At 35.4% G+C, this 13,272-nt stretch overlaps 1 long non-coding RNA gene across 1 annotated transcript; it reads right to left on the bottom strand.

Moving 5' to 3' along the window:
- Window positions 1–8,523: 8,523 nt before the first annotated feature.
- On the bottom strand, window positions 8,524–11,804 carry LOC132638498 (uncharacterized). Its single transcript, XR_009581769.1, has 3 exons — window positions 11,427–11,804; window positions 10,476–10,525; window positions 8,524–9,227 (listed from the first exon to the last, which is right to left on the bottom strand). It is a non-coding gene; the product is annotated as an uncharacterized LOC132638498 (long non-coding RNA).
- Window positions 11,805–13,272: the final 1,468 nt, after the last annotated feature.

The raw sequence follows: 13,272 nt of genomic DNA, 5'->3' as shown, positions 1-13,272 counted from the left end.
ATTTGGTTTGGTTTGCCCATAAATTTGGAGGTGGTTTTGGTAGCTGGTTAAGGACCTAAGTAATAGTATCATGTGTTGATAGCTTTCTCTTTTGATTATAAAATTTACCGCATTTAATATGGTGTTTGGTTTATAATTTAGGGTTTGTTTGAAAAGTCACCTGGTAATCGGATTTGGTGTAATTATTAGGATAGTAATTACATGGCCTAGTAATTACACAGTATAATAATTACACAGATCTGTTTGTTTGTCATAATATAATTACAGTGTAATCATATGCATATTGTTTGGTAGTACATGTGTAATTATATACTTAGATTAGTTTAAAAATAAAAATTAATACTTCACAAATATGTGCTTTTATAAATGATATATTAAAATAGGTATTTAAAATACATATTGTTTCTTGAAAATAATTAATTATCACACATTTGTAAATAATATTGTAAAAATAATTATATATATTTTTCAAATGAATAATGTTTAATTTAATTAATTATAAAAATTAAAACCACATATTTTTTATGAACATCATTTGCTGGATGTTTGACAAAAAGATTAATATCTATACATACAATGTCATAACTATATTCAAATTAATGTTTGACAAAAAAAAAAAATCTATCAATTGTAAGTGAAAAATGAACAACATACAATGTAAAACAACAAGTGAATAGTACTAAAACAAATAAATTGAAATTGAAAATATAAACTAAATTCAAAAAAAAAAAAAAATTAACATGATACTTTTTATGTCAAATTCCAACATAACATAAAACAAGTTCCCACATAACTTAAGTAAATATAATTCAAAGGAAAGTGAAAACATTTAAACCTCATCTGACAATGGAATTCTACTTTAAAACATCACTCGTTATATATCAAGCTTGTTAATGACTCATTCTTTCTAATATTAGGAAGTGTAGTTTCAAGAACTAAAATAATAACGTAGTTAAGCTAAATGAAGAAAATAGGAAAAAGAAATTAAAAAAAATATATGAGCAATTACATGGAATCACAAGAAGTAAAGGTTGGGAAGAAAAGAAAAAAAAATAATATAAAAATTAAATTAAATTAAATAATAGAAATTAAAAAACTAAAAGGTAACCATGTAATTACAACCAATTCTCAAATTCCCCCCCCCCCCCCCTCTCCCCCCACCCCCAGCAATTGAAGAGTGTAATTACCCACTTCCAATTACATGTTGACCATGTAATTACTTGGTCTGGCAAACATGTAAAACAGTGTAATTACACTCAATTACACTTAATTTCAACTACATGGGTGGCTTTCCAGACAGACCCTTAGAATCTTGCATAATATATATATATATAAAATTATGAGGGAAAATATGTATTATTTTATTCAGGACAGAAGATGGAATAACTAATGTATGCATAACTAAATCCTGCATAACTAATCTTTGTGTAAAATAATACATAAATTCTCTCATACTAAACCATGTATTACTAGTACCTACATAATTCTAACCAGATACCAAACGTTCCCTTATATCTCACGGATGTAATATTGTAATAGATAGTCCCTGAATTATTTAGGAGCCGATTGGATAAAAAAAATCAAATTATTTTTGCACTATAATTTGGTTTGATTTTTTAAAAGTTTTTTAAGATGAGTTTTTCCGTTAATTTTGTTTTTGCTTACAAAATTTTGATTTTTTCAAGTGAAATACATGTTCAAACACAACTTCAATTTTCTAATAGTGTCATTTTTCAAGTTCAACGTATTAAAAAAAAGCTTTCAAGTTTTCAACTAAATCTATGCTCTAACACCTACTCAGTATTAATGTTTTTCTGATTTAATAAGTTTAAAATAAGATATAGGGTGCATAATCTAATTAAAGCATGTGTACAATATCAAATTGGTGAAATCTCAATAATTTTTATTTTCAATTTTAACTTTTATCTTCTTAAAAGACTTCACGAAAAAAGTTTTCCGAGGACGACATTTTGGCAATTGACTATTATCAATATTGTATCCCACACTGAATGTGTATAAAACAATTCCAAGATTATTATAAAATTGAAAAATTGAAAAATTCAATCAAGCATATAATAAAATAATTTCACTTCTTATTTGAAATTATTTTCTTTATCTACGATATCGAGTTGAATTTTTATGTATAAACAGTCTAAGTAATACTATTCGGTCACTTATAAGATTGTAAGTAAATTTCTCTAATAAGTTTCAAGCGATAAAATATCAACTAACCAGTTAGCATAACGCATTAAGCTATAGTAATTGTCTCAAAAAATCGAATACCAATAACCTAAATTAAATAATACTCATTTAGAATTTAATAGTATAATATAATATTGTTGTTTTCTGCTGGCCAAAACAAAACAGAGGACTCCCAAGACTGACACACAAAAGCTGGACCAAAGTGGTAAGATACATGGAAAAGAAAGCTCAGGTTAAAAAGAAATATGCACAACTTTTCACACAATTAGTATATGTATAAATTAATCCTAGAAAGAAATGTCACTCAATCTCAGGAAACTTCTGACTTCTGAGTATGTAGTATGCTAGGACGCGGGTTGACCAGTTTTTCAGAATATCTTTAAGAAGTGTTTTTGAAAACTTTACTGTAATATTTAAATTTTCTTAAATATAAAATGTATTTTCACCTAACGACGGTTCATTTTTTTTATCTTTTCAAAATGCGTTTCGTCTCATTTTATAAAAGCTTTTTTGAGAAACAACATCAAACGGATATGCCATATGTGGAGTCCGTAACTTAAATGACTTAAAAAGTGACAGGAAGTACCAAATAATCCATTAAAAAAAAAGTTACATAACTATCTTTTGCGCACTAAATTAATGTGCAATAGGATCAAATTGTAAATTTACAGTTAAATCTTATTGCGCACTAAATTAGTGCGCAATAGGTCTTTAATAAATCCCCCAGCCCTTTGTTCATTAGCCAAAAGTTTTGAAATTCACATTTTTTTCGTACTTTGACCAAAGATTAATCATGTTTAAAAACGTCGGAATATCAATATTTTATATAGAACCTGATATTTTTTTCTGTGAACAATAATGTAGGCTCAACACATCAAGTATACATATACGTTTGGATCATCGTTTTAGGGGTTGTCAAGTGCCCCGAAGTAAGTTTTGTTTGTTTGGAAACTTGTTATCTTTAGGTTTAAGTGTTTTATTTTATAGGGTTTTGATTAATTTAGGACGTTGCACGAGTTATTATTAAACGACAATAAAACTAAGATGATTATCATTAAGAAAATGATACAAAAAAATATATATAATATTAGCATAAAATGTACATTTTATTTACAAATACACAATCTTCATCCCCCTAGGTCCCACATGTGGGAGCCTTTAGAATAACCTTAGGCCTAAGGCGAACCCACCACCCTCACCATCATCTCCATCCCCCTTCTTCCTCTTAATCCATAAAATGTTCTATGGCATGATCATCATGCGTTCCCTTCCTTGGGGGCTTGTTCAAAATATGCTTCCTATGGGAGACGACGGTGGCTGAAATGTGAGCTTCAGGAGATGACTCAATCTCAACTGGAGACGGGTCCACATGCGCAGAAAAATGAACATGAAATAACACATAAACAATTTAGTTTAGATTTATGCTAAACTAAACATGGAATAACATATAAACAATTAACCCTCAGGGGTTGGCTTGGTGGTAATTGGCTTGAGCCTTGGGGTGCTCCCTTTCAAGGTCTCAAGTTCGAAACCCACTGGGTGCAAACAATTTCTGAGGGTCATCGGATTGGGGTAAAACCCTGAATTACTCATGGTGCACTTGCGGGAAACTCCTTGCCGAGGGCCTGTGCACCCCCGGGATTAGTCGGGGCTCAAAGAGACCCGGACACCCGGTGCTTAATAAAAAAAACAAACATATAAACAATTAATTAATACATTATTTTATTGTAAAAAATTAAACCCGTGTGTTGTCGGACTCCTGAGATGGCTGGCAAGACGGCTCCTTAGAGGGCTCATGAGCTGGCTCCTCATCGGTCTACTGAGCGAACCTCGGGGCCGGAGATGTATGGTACCGGAGCAGGAGACGCGTCTACAAGCACAGAAGAATGAACCTGAAATAATATATAAACAATTTAGTTATAGATTTATGCTAAACTAAACATTAAATAACATATAAAAAATTAGTTTAATACATTATTTTATTGTAAAAAATCAAACCTGGGTGTCGACGGTCTCCTGCCCCGGAGCAGGAGACATGTCGAAGTCCTCGAATAAGTAATCAAAGTCCAGCTCCATGCCACCCTGTAGATCACGAGTTGGTCGTTCACCTTGTGGATGATGAACTGGCGGTTGTGCAGGCGATGGCCAAAACATGTGATCTAAAAATAAATTCGGCGTATGTACAAGTGTCGACTGATGCTATGAAGTCGACGGTCGGTAAAAAGTCGATGGGATCTCTAAAGTCGACGGAGGCTGCTGGGCTGGAGCTAAAACTAGAGAATGCTCGTCAGGCTCATCTACTAGACCACCACCCCCTCCCACCCCTCTAGCCCTACCATCTCGGCCACCAGCCCCACCTCCTCTGCCACCACCATCTCCCGCATGACCACGACCACCCGCTGCTTGACGCGGGACCTCTGAAACACACTTGTCGAAACGTCCGAGCTCCTGTGCCTGTAGCATACCACCCTCAACTAGTTGAACCATCCGCGCTATATATCCCACTGTATCGGGGGCATCCATATGGTCCAAACTCTCTCAGTGCATCCTCTGTACGGTCCGTAGCTGCATTTGTTTGCAAATATTAATGATTGAATAAATTTGTAACGTAATACATAAGACGATTAATTAAGTTTAAGACTAATAAAACTTACCAACGCCCCATACTGTCCTGTGAGTGTTGCATATCATCGGCCATCTGTATGAGGCCTCGCGGGGTTACCAATCAAGCTGCGAGTGATCCACGTGTCCCACTCCATGTATCCCTGGACCGTAGTCGCATGTTCGACAACCGCTAGCGTCTCCACCCTCTGATCCCAACGGTGGACCTAGAGCTGCATAAAGGCCCGCCGTGCATCAGTGACGGGCGCACGCCCGCGAATAATGGTCGTGCTCCAAATTAACCTGCTCAGGTATATTCTGTATATGGCTGAACTATTGTAAGACGCAGTTGGGCGCGCGATCCTCAACTATATCCATATGCATCAACGGACACCGCGACCTCCATGTGGGCTCATTAGCCCTACAAAACGTCGGTAGCTGATCCAAAACTTGATCATACGGCTTCCATGTAAAAGTCCTTAAAAAGAGTTGAATTTGGTAACAATAAAAAACTAAAATAGTAAAAATAAAAAATAACATACTAGTTTTAAATCAAAAAAGTTTACCGTATCCGCCGTCATACGATTTAGCTAATCCCTGAACGGAAGAATACTGTGGTGCATTTCCACATCTCGGATTACGCCTCCCGTCCATCTCCGTGCATAGGGCACGACCTCAACAATATAGTCGAGCGGAGGGTGAGCAGCTGTGGGCTGAAAAGGTCTCATCCTAGTCCTCACCCATATCTGAAAGGGTCATTAAAAAATGTTTTATTAGTCATCATTTCAAAAAGCTATATTTAGAATAAAATTACACACAATTAAATATATTACCTAGAGGAGCGGGCAAAATGCAGCAACATCAATCCTCGAGTCCATAGACGCTCGACAGAATCCTCGATACATGTAAGCCAAAACAGCAACGCCTCAACTGTAAAATCCCAACTCGCCTAAATGCACCAGAAACGGCAAATACCTCAAGCTCACATTGGAACCCGATGTGTTCGGGAACAGGATGCCCCTAATATGATGAGAAGGTACAGAAGAGCACGTCGGTCAATATCCACCTGAGGTGTGTCCTCTGTAATCGGATGCTTTATGTCTACGAGGCGCAAGTGAGTAACGAGGGAATGCATCAACACCCGAATTTGTCCCCATATATCACCCTCCTGAAGGGCGAAACTAGTGAGCCTAGTCAACTCCTACCGATACGACCACATCTGCTGAGGCTCCTCAATATACAACGCGCGTCCATCTACTTGTAGACCGTATTTGACCTCCACATCCTGAAGGGTGATGATAGCCTCACCAGTGCGGAGATGAAATGTATGGGTCTCCGGTCGCCATCGCTCAATCATAGCCGTCACAAGAACTCTATCATGTTGTACGCAACTAGCAGCGATGCAACGATAGATACTGCCCTGATATAGTATATCAAGACGCGACGATGTGGGGGCCGAGCTCCTAAAATATCCCATGCTTGTTCCATCAACCTGGGACGGACCAAGCAGCTGGCCTCTACATTCGAATCCCATACTAGCTGGGACCTATGTGGCTGCTGTAGATAAAGTACTTTTGGCTCGAAGGGCCCCGGATGAAAGGGGCGGGATCCATGGAGGTGTCGTATCTGTTTTACGCATTTTTAGTTAATCATTAACATGTAATATTAATTATGTAATCTTTTATCGAAAAATTATACTAAGTATGTTCAACCCTAAACTAAAGATGTTCAAACCTAAACTAAGGATGTTTAATCCTAAACTAAGGATGTTCAATTATAACTAACTAAGACTTTAACAGAAAATTATATTAACTATCTAAATTTGCGAATTAATAATTGTTAATTAATTATTATACTACTGCAATTAACTAACTAATATTATATTAATGCTATTTTAAATCTTAAACTAAGGATGTTCAAACCTAAATCAAGGATTAAATACAATTAACTAACAAATATAATATTAAGGATATTAAGGTTTAACTAAGGATGTTCAAACCTAAACTAAGGATGTTCAATCCTAAATTAACAAATATTTCACAAATTAAAATATAAAGATTAACAATTCGTTATCATATAATTAACAATTAGCTAGCAAATAATAGCAAATAATTAATAAATAGTTAACAAATAATTAAAAAATAAAGAATTAACTAATGAAACTATTAAAAAATATTTAATAAATAATTAACTAATCAAACTATTAACAAATAATTAATAAATAATTAACAAATAAATAATTAGCTAATCCGACAATTAACAATTACTAAATAAATAATCAACAAATAAACAATTAGCTAACAAACAATTAGTAATTAATTTAAAAAAAAAAAAAAAAAGGGCAGTGGACTGTCCCATTCGCGCAAAACAAAAATGCGTAGTATTTTTTTTAGAAATCCGCCCCTATTACACAAAAATCATGCTTAGAATAATAATATGTTTAACAATGTAATAGAAAATTCATAGTGAAATACTTAAATTGAAGGTTTATTTTAGTTTTTGAAATCGAGTTCCGAAATCAAAGCTTTGAAACTTGTTCCTTGCCTTGAATATACCAAGAATATTGACTTTCGGGTTAAAAAATAACACGAAAATGATGTTTTTAAAAGGTGGGGACCACTGTTTTTTGGTTGATCGTCGTCCTTTTTTTTTTTTTTTTTTTTTTTTAATGTTGGGGGACCATCGGGGTGGGAAAGATGGCGGGGACCTTTATTAAAGAACTATTGCGCACTAATTTAGTGCGCAATAGGACTTAACTGTAAATTTACAGTTTGGTCCTATTGCGCACTAAATTAATACGTAAAGGTTAGTTTGGTAACTTTTTTTTAATGGGTTATTTTGGTACCTCTGATCACTTTTTGGATCATTTAAGTTGCGGACTCGTCATATGTGTAGCAAACATTTCAAGCAAATTTTCCTTCCAGACACTACATCCTCCCCTTTAGTTTATTTTGAATTTCTTTGACCCTTTTTTATTTCTGAATTTCTTCTCATGTAATAAGTTTTATGGAACATGATTCTCCCGTGATTTGTGGTTTCTTATATGTTAAAGTAATACTCAATATGTTTAATTTCATACAATAGTGTTTAACTGGATACTAAATTAAATAAGTAATTAAGAAAATTACTTCTACTGTATAAACTAAACATGTGCAATATATAACATACCAAAAGTCTTTAATCTGCTAATCACAAAGTTTATTCCTATAAGATACCGATATTTGGCAAAAATATTTGTGTTATGCGTCATTTCTCTTTTATTTCTTAGTACATTAATCGCACCTTTGCGTCGAAAGTGTTACATTTGAGCTTATGTTGATGTGTTTGTGATGTTTAGGTACAACATGAAAGAACGAATGAATTCCGACCATTTTCGTGAAGTTTTTGAAAGAATTGTGCATGGGAAAAAAGAGACGAAGAGTAGGGATGAACAACTTGACGCAGAGGTGCCACCGATAAAAATTGTCTCTGAATAATTTTTGCCCTTCTGCGCCACCTGTACGACACACAGGTGTCGCACGTCGGCGTCAATGTTTTCCTATTTTGCTCTGGATTTGGTCGAATGTTTCCTAGACTATAAATATAAGTTTTTATTGTATGAACGACGGCTGGGACATATTTTGAACATTGAAAACCATTTTTCTTAGGTTTATTTTATTTCCATCTTATTTTGCATCATTCAACTTCATATTAATAATCAATTGTTGTGTCTTTTCTCGAATCATGAGTAGTTAAACTTTCTTAATCTCGGGTTGTGGCAAAGACATGATAGTTGGTTTGACGATTGTTTTGATCTATTGAATTTCCGACATTGTGTTGCTTATTTATTCTTGTGCTTAATTGTTTAATTATTTGGTCAATAGTTAAACACTATCTGTGGCGCGTTAATTGTACTTGGGAAAGGGAATTGTGTGCATAATAAGAATAAGTAGAGCTTGTTCGTGATCCTCTTGAGGATAGTCATTTCGCTATTGAGGATAGGTGTCACGACCCGAACTAGGGCCATGACAAGCGATCGAGCTTACCCTGCCCGATGTCCCAACTTACGTCACTTGATCCACAATATGGCGTTTTTTTTTTTTTTTTTTTTTTTTTTTGAAAGTTGTAAACACGATACCAAAGTCAACACGTTATTCAGAACGTCTCAAGGCGTGTTACACACATACATACATACATGCGCCTGACATACGGCCAGGCGAGCCAAAAAACCTTACACCAATTCTGTACGACAAAATGACGACCGACAAAACCAAACAGTACTCATGACACCCACGCTGTTCGCAGACTCCTAAAGAGTATGACTTACAAGACATATATACAAAATTATACCGAAATAAGAACAGCCTCCGGAACTAGTGGAGCTGTCTGACTTCCCAAAGCTGTCTCCCCCTAAATAGCTGGATCGCCGGGTCGCGTCCCTGGACCTGCGTGGCATGAAACGCAGCCCCCGTAAAAAGGGAGTCAGTACGAGATATGTACTGAGTATGTAAAGCGATAATAAATCATAACTAGCACATAGTTTAGGGAAAAAATGGTCGTAACCAGCCCAATACCTGCAGTCTTCGCTGATAGAAGCAGAAACGTGTACGCAAGGTCTCAACAGTCCTTAAGTAATTAACACAATCCATCCAACACATTCAAATAAGCAATGTAGTCTAACACTTTCTTTCAAGCAAATAATACGACGTAACGTACGTGCCGCTTCCGGCTCAATAATATACTATAGTAGCCCCATCGGGCAGCCGCTTCCGGCATAATAATAATATAATAGCCTCATCGGACAGCCGCGTCCGGCATAATAATAATATAATATAATATATAAATTAAAATAGATCGTAGATGAAAAGCAGTGGCAAAACCTCGCACCCCTTTCGGAGTGGTTTTTTTTTTTTTTTTTTTTGAAATTAGCATACTCAGCCATAAGCTGAGGCCATAGCTCGCTCAGGCATAAGCCGAGGCCATAGCTCACTCAGTGATCAGCTGAGGCCATCGCTCACTCGGACATAAGTTGAGGCCATAGCTCGCTCAGACATGAACTGAAGCCATCGCACCCCCTTCGGAGTGGTTTTGGAAAAGGCTAGATAATAAAATATCGCACCCCCTTCGGAGTGGTTTTGAACAGTCTAAATAATAAAATATCGCACCCCCCTTCGGAGTGGTTTTGAACAGTCTAAATAATAAAATATCGCACCCCCCTTCGGAGTGGTTGTGAAGTCTAATTCATATTCCCTTTAGCTTGAGACTGACAATTAGTAAGTTTAAATAATAATTCCTGGTTGAAATCATTAGCAACCCACAACAAAGTTTCAATGAATCCAATTCAGCATGAAAGACTAACAACCGTACAGAACTAGGTCAAATGGAGCAATACGAGAGGTCTCGCGCCTTGTGGGCCCACCTTGGGTCAAGTCGGGGTGACGCACAAAAATTACGTGCATTAGGTCTAGTGAAGTCATCCGTGAAAGTTTCGGGGCGATCGGGTTACATTTATGCAAGTTATGGAGGTTTAACCCTTTTTCCAACAAGTGTGATCTTTAAGGCTCAATTCTACTGAATGAATAGTGCCAAAAATCTAACTCGGATTCCTATGAACGGAATGATCCCCGAGGCTCAAATCAAGACCTAGCACAACTAGGACATGCCAAAGGAAGGAAAGGGACAGCTTTACATACCTTTCTTTCCTTTTACGATCGCCAAGGCTCAAATCCCGTTTCGTCAAAACCTACAAATGGTCACATTTACCAGTTACTATTCATAAAGCTTGAAGTCCCAACTTTGATTTAGGATTTGCCTACCGAAATTTCGGCAGCACCTCCCCTATAAACATAACATCCCCGAGACTTAGCTCGGCTTAAAGTATCAACACAACAACCCAACAACAACATTCACAACAACAACAAGCATCACACAACACACAATATGGCGTAACTAGCCATCTTTCCGACATAGCGTAACATCTTTCATTCCGACCTTACATTTCCAAACTAATCTTACCATTTTCATATTCGTCACTTATCAAGGTCATTACAACATACTTCGGAGGCATATCATATCGTTTTCACCAAATATTCGTAAAGTATACACAATATACAAGTTTCCTACTAAGGGCATATTTCACCCACAACTTCCAATCTTTTAGCAACATGTTCATGATATGTGTCTATCTTTCAACTACATCAATGACAACCATAATTTGCCTCTTAATACTTTCATTTCCACATTTACACAAACCATAATTAAGTTGCATAATTTCCTTTAACAACTTAACAACCATTTTTGCATAATAACAAGAGCCATTATTCTTCCATTCGTTTCACAATATCACAATTAACATACTAGTGAAATTTAATTCACCTTCCCTCCTAAACATAGCACCACACGGCCACACACTAAAATTTCCAACTTACACCAATTCATTCGACTTTCATTTCTAATAAAATTCCTACCATAACAATGACTAGATTTCAACAAAAATTCAACTCATCATATACATGCAACATATGCATACCCACGACCACATGCACTTCATCCCAACACACAAAATTTTCATGCTTTTCATTCATTCCCACACACTACAACATATATACATATATTCCATGATATAAAAATGGTAGAATTCTTACCTTTTCTCAACTCCTTCACTTGTCACCCAAGCTACTTTCTTGCCAAAGTAATTATACCACCTTGTAGAGAATCTTGCACTTAGTAGTATTACACAACAATTTCAATTTTTTTGTTCAAGATTGAAGGACTAGAATTTTTTTCTTTTCTTTCTTTCCTTTCTTTCTCCCTTACCCGAAACCCTCTTCTTCTTTTCCTCTCAATTTCTTTTGTTTTCTTGAACCTTCTATAGGATAAGTATGACTTATATAATATAATCCATTTTGTAATTGTCACATGGAAATTAATGAATCCATGGACTTGGGCCATGTTGGCCGGTTGGGCCTTCCCTTTGGGCCTCATTTTTCTTATTTTTTTTTTGAGTCCAATAGGCTACATTTCGTAATTCATGAGGCAAGTTTCTAAAATTCCAATTTTGCCCTTGGCCTCCTTTCGCAATTCCACACCAACGCATTCATACCAAGTAAGGTCCAAATATGGCCTTATTCATTTCAAGTCAAGTTACTTCAATTTTTTCGAATATGCGAAGATGCCGGATGTAACAATAGGAATATACCCCTTAACTTCGCTTAGTTGAGTACGCAGATTAAATGCGTTCTTGCTATTTTCTGATGACTATAGGGATATAGGCGTTAGAGTAGCTTGAACAAACTTGTGAGCAACTCGGAAGATACTCATAAAGTAAATATTAACCTGTCAACTAGTAACCCAGGAAATAAAATAGGTAAAATGATTGGAAGACTCAATTGAATTGTCAAACGCCATGACGCTGAAACTCTTTCTCATCTGATAAACTTTAAATTCTCGTCCCAGTTTTTAGTTGTTATATGTCAATCGTTTTACTGTTTTCTTTTGATTGATACTTTAGTTACAACAAATTCTTCAATCGCCATTCTCTTAAATAGTTACAACTGAATTTAAGTTAGTTAAACAGTAGAAAACATAAGTCCATGTGGGTATAATATCTGGACTTTAATCTCATATTACTTGTCGATCACGTATACTTATGTGTGCGTTTGGAAGCAATAAGTTTTTGGATCATTAAGGACAATATAAAAATGTTAAGATCAAAGTGTATCTACATATATGAATATCTTATCTCATATATATGAATAATAAAGTGTGTCGTACAGAATAGTTGGATACTATTTGGAACGAAGTGAACATAAAGTATAGTCAATTAGTCATTAAAGTTGGGAAGGAGAAAAACATAATTGTAGTAGGCACGAATCCTAATTAAGGAGTCAGTTTAGGCACGATGAGAGGTAGACATACATAATAATCAAGTGATTGGTGGAACATATTCTTACAGAGTATAAAATAATTTTAATTCATATTCAGAATAATTTTTCCTCTCACCCAATTCCCTTGACTTTGAATTTTTCACTAAAAGGCCAAAAAAAAAAAAAAAGGCAATTTAACTGTTTGAAACCATGATTTTCAAAAGGTTGAAAAAAGGAATCTGCAGCTGCACCCATTGATCTGCAATGAGTATGAGAGTGTCTGTGTTCAATGTGCACCAAAATCTGCCTTCTAGATACTTGCCATTTAATGCGTGCGGATCCTCTTTTTTATTTCTTCCTTAATCTCTACAAGTTTCATTCTCTACTTCGCAACCCACAACTAAAACAATGCAGCATCACTTTTGCCCAATAAAGTCCACCCTCGTTTAATGAGGATGGCTTATCTGTCGGTTTAATTCAATTTTGTATGTTATTAATTTGATTTATCGGTTATTAATTGTAAATATACTAAATTGTAATCAAACTAATTATATATTCATTATTAATTATTAGTTAATCAGTTGTTGATCCTTCACTAGTTGATTATCGATATAACCAATAAAAA

Source organism: Lycium barbarum, chromosome 4 (assembly GCF_019175385.1).
Source record: "Lycium barbarum isolate Lr01 chromosome 4, ASM1917538v2, whole genome shotgun sequence".
In the NCBI taxonomy this organism is placed as follows: domain Eukaryota; kingdom Viridiplantae; phylum Streptophyta; class Magnoliopsida; order Solanales; family Solanaceae; genus Lycium; species Lycium barbarum.
This window is presented reverse-complemented; position numbering and strand designations above follow the sequence as displayed.